The sequence below is a fragment of the Elephantulus edwardii genome, unplaced genomic scaffold, assembly GCF_000299155.1.
Source record: "Elephantulus edwardii isolate Elephantulus edwardi_28Jun2011 unplaced genomic scaffold, EleEdw1.0 scaffold00092, whole genome shotgun sequence".
In the NCBI taxonomy this organism is placed as follows: Eukaryota; Metazoa; Chordata; class Mammalia; order Macroscelidea; family Macroscelididae; genus Elephantulus; species Elephantulus edwardii.
Genome location: NW_006399842.1, coordinates 7,398,792 through 7,403,746, shown reverse-complemented (window position 1 = coordinate 7,403,746; position 4,955 = coordinate 7,398,792).

The following is a 4,955-nucleotide window of genomic DNA, read 5'->3' as shown; positions in this document are numbered from 1 at the left end:
TGCTGTCTCCTAAATTTCTTGGATGAAGGGATTTTTTTCAGCATGAAAAGGACCGAATTGCTAATATTTTGGTGTGTTTCCTCAGCCCCTCTCCTAGAAAGACTCAAGAGTTAGTCTGAATTTTCCTTATGCTAAGCCACACCTGTAGTAGTTGAAGACACTATCGTGAAAGCACTTGGATTGTGAAAGCGCCATCCATTTGTGTGAAGAGGTGATAGGAACATAGACAATTGTTAAGGTACACTGTTCATATTTTTCTCATTTTCTGTATCTCCTAGGATAAAAGGCTAATGGGTAAAGGCATGGAAAACCAATATACTAGTTTTAATATTTACATTGAAAAAGACAGAGATACTCTTGGGAGAAAAGGAAATTGCAGAGGAGTATGTGGACAGGTTGAGAAAAATACAAGCAATTATAGGCTGGATGAGTATGAAATAACACTAGCAAGTTTGGAGGGGAAAGGGAGGGTATGCAGTGATGGCTGAGAAGACGAAATATTTGGGATAATTAGAAAGGTCACTGTTTTTTAACTTCCTATTAAATGAATCAGAAATTTTAATTTATTTTCCCCTGGCTTGGTATTAGACCAGAGTTCTTTACAAATATAACATGTTATTAAAATACACCTTGTTATTGCTGTTAGGTTCCATCGAGTAGGCTCCGATTGATAGCAATCCCATGAGTACCAGATCTGAGCCTTGCTCTACCCTGAGTCATCCTCATGATCTTTGATATGCTTCAATCCATTCTTAGTCACCGTGCTAATCCATCTTGACGAGGATCTTCCTTTATTTCTCTCTCCACTTTCCCCACCATAATGTCTTTTTCTAAAGACTGATTCCTCCTGACAACAGTCCTACATTATGTGAAGCAGATTTTCACCATCCTTATGTCCACGGAGCACCTCGGCTGCACTTCCTCTAAGACAAACTTGGTTGTTCTTTTGGCAGTCTGTGGTCCATGGGATAAGCCAGTATTCTTTTTTTCACCACTACAATACAAAGGCGTCACTTCTTCTTTTACCTCCCTTATTTACTTTCCAACTTTCAGATATACAGGAAGCAACTGAAAATAATTAGGATTTGCCACAGAAGCATCTCAGTCTTTAAATTGACATCCTTGCTCTTTATCACTTTGGAGAGATTTGAGACAGCAGAATTTTCCAAATGCAACATGACTTTTGGTTTCTTTACAGGTATTACAATGTTTTGGTCATGGATCCAAGAAAAATAAAACCATAGAAAATTTTAATCTTTCCTCCATCATGATGTTGCATATTGGTCCAGAAGTGAGAACATTTCTATTCTTCTTTTTTTTTAATTATACTAGTTTATTTACAAAATTTGAATACATTGTTTTCTAGAACACATTCTTCCAATCTCCCTCACCACCCCCATCAAACTGTACAGCTCTGGTTAATCTCCCCCTCTTTCTGCATATCCTAATCCCTCTGCTTCCACCCTTCCCTCCTCCCTTGGAGATCCTTATACTCATTCTACAATAATGGTTTTACACAATATTTATCCTTGTGGGACTGAGTTAGTTCAGTCAGCATAATGTTCTCCAGTCCCTCTCAAATTAGGTAATAATTTGCAAAATCATTGCTCCTATGTCCTGTATAGTATTCCCTTGTGTGAATGTACCATAATTTCTCAATCCATTCAATTGTGGTTGGACATCTGGGCTGTTTCCATTTTCTTGCTATGGTGAATAGCGCTTCTATGAACATTCATGTACAAATCTCCATTTGTGCCTCAAAATTTTTCTTTTCTTGGTGTTGAGATGCAACCCATTTTGAATGCTGTAGTTTTTATCTTCCTCACTAAGTATTCTAAATCTTCTTCACTTTCTGCAATAAGGTACTGTTATCTGCATAACTCAGGTTGTTGATAAATTCTTCCAATCTTAATATCACATTCTTCTTCATACAGTATAGTTTCTCAATAATTTGCTCATCATTAAAACCGAATGTTGTTGTTAGGTGCCATTGAGTCGAGCATGACTCATAGCAACCCTGTGAACAACAGATTTGAACACTGTTCTAGCCTGTGCCATCCTCATAATCTCTTACACACTAAGCCCATTGCTTCAGTCACTGTGTCAATTCTCCTGGTTGAAAGTCTTTCTCTCCTTTGCTGTCCTTCCACCTTTCCGAGCATGATTTTCACTAAGTAATAGCCTCTCTGGAAACATGCTCAAAGTGAGACTAAGCGTCATCATCCTTGCCTCCAAGAGATCTTCTCAGAACTATATTTGTTTCTTCTTTTGGCAGGCCATGGGATATTCAATACTCTTCTCTAACACCACAGTTCAAAGGCATCAATTCTTCTCTCATCCTGAGACATTGTCTAGCTGTCATATGTTTAACAAGTGACTGAAAAGCCCATGGTACATTTTAAACCTAAAACTGACTTCATTGCTCCTCTATAATTTGCAGAGGTCCCTGACGACAGACTTCCCCAATGTAATATGTCTCCTGATCTCCTGACTGCTGGTACCAAGTGTATCAATTGTGAATCCAAGTAAGATGAAGTTGTTACAGTCTCAATTTTTCCCCCCACCTATCATCTATGTTTCAAGTCTTCCTCACTTACAGCAAGCAAAATTGTGTTATCCACATAATGAAGGTTATTAATGAGTATTCTTCCAATCTTGATGCCTCATTCTTCTCCACAGAGTCTAGCTACTTGAATAATTTGCTCAGTGTACAGATTGGATAAGTTTGGTGAAAGTATACAACACTGAGCACACCTTTCCTTATTTTAAACCACGCATTGTTACCTTTTTCTGCTCATACAATAGCCTTTTGGTCTAGGTATAAGTTTCACATGAGCACAATTTAGTGTCCTGGAATTCCCATTCTTCTCAACATTAGCCATAGTTATTATAATACACGGAGTCAAATGCCTTTGCATAGCCTATAAAGCATAAATAGACACGTTTCTGGTATTCTTTGCTCTCAAGATCCTTCTGACATCAGCGATGGTATCTTTGGTTCCACGGCCTCTTATAAACTCAGCTTGAACATCTGGCAGTCTATGTACTGTTCTAACTTATTTTGAATGATCTTCAGTAGTAATTTGGTTACAGGGATAGTAATGATATTGTTTGATAACCTCTATATTGTCTTGGATCACCTTTCTCGGGAATGGGAACAAACATGTATCCCTTCTAGTCAGTCAGAGAGGCAGCTGTCCTCCAAATTTCTTAACAAGACTTATGAGCATTTTCAGGCCTGCACCTATCATTTGAAACATGTCATTCGGGATCCCATTGATTCCCAGGACTTTATTTCTTTTATTTATCTTTTTTTTATTTATTTTTTCCAATGCCTGAAATGCAGCTTGAATTTCTTCATTCCTCATCATTGACTTTTGATCATATGGTACCTCCTGAATGAGGGTGGACAGATAATATACTTAAGTACACTTTGTCTGATTTTAAACCATGCAGCATTCTCTTGTTCTGTCCAGACAACTGCTTCTCAGTCAATGTATAGAGGTATTATATGAACATAATTAAGTATTGCGGGGTTCCTATGCTTTTCAAAACGATCTATAGTTTGTATGATACATTCAGTCAAATGCCTTTTAATCAATAAGACATGAGTAAACACCTTTCTAGTATTCTCTATTTTCAGCCAACTTCCATCCATCTGACATCAGCAATGGTGTTCCTTATACTACTTTTTCTTTTGAATCCAGCTTGAATATCTGGAAGTTCCCTGTTGATGTACTGTTCCGGTAGTGTCGAACTCATTCCTTGCAATATTTTACATGAGTGCGATATTATTGTCATTGCTTGATAGTTTTCACATTCTGTTAGATCACTTTTTCTTGGTAACAGCAACAAATAAGTATCTATGGAAATATGCTCCCCATCTTAAGACACATGAACCATGAAATTATCTTATTGCCACAGTGAATACACACACATACACATGCATATCTTTTTTTTAAAAAAAATCTATTTGAGTTAAGGTTTAGAAATCATGCTTTTAAGTGAAATAATTAATATTTTCTTTTATAAGATCAATTTCATTTGACTAATATAATTAATTTTATGTAATCAAACTCTTTTTTACATTGAATTTTCCCTTCACCTATTCATCTGTTTTTAAATTTTCAATTTTATCCCCTTCTCACTCCCTTCCTATGCCTGTTATTCCTGAAGGTTGTTATTATCTCCATGAAAACTTTTCCTTACAGTTTTATAATTCTGGTCTCATTCCACAGTTGTCTTTTTGTGACTGGCATTTGTGACACAGCATAATTTATTCTAGAGTAATCCATGTTGAGAAGTATCTTATTAGTTCTTGATTCCTTTTTTTTAGTGATATGTAATACTCTCACATACGTGATGCTATGGCTATTCAATATCTTAAAGGATTTTAAGAATTAAAAAAATATCCTTCCAACCTAAAGTCTGGAAGTTCAAGCTCAGTGACTCCAAAGAACAAAGTAGAAAAAAGTTCTAGTGAACTCCTTCTGTAAAGATTACAACCAACAGAGCTGTAACACATGGAGTTTCTATGAATCAGGATGAGGGGTGGGGCACAACTTGATGTCAACCAACAGCAACAACTGAGAGAGGTGGGCAATGGCAGCCACAATGGCCTTTTTCAAGCTTTTTGCCTGGACTGTATAGTTGAGATAAAATTCCTGAGATCTAGGTTTTTGCTCTGGGGCACTTTATCATGCAAATTTTGGAACCAATATTACAGTCTGCAATATGATAGCATTTTATGTGAATTTGAATTCTGCAAATTAGAAACACCATCATATAAAATATTATTAAGACTCACTTTATGCACAGTATTTAAAACTATGTGACTCACCTAAATTAAAAACAATTCATCAAAAATTTCATAACTTTTAAGTTGGCTCAGTGAATGATAAACTGGGCCTCTGTAGGGCCACAGAGCAGCATGACTTTAGCTGTTAAACAAGAAG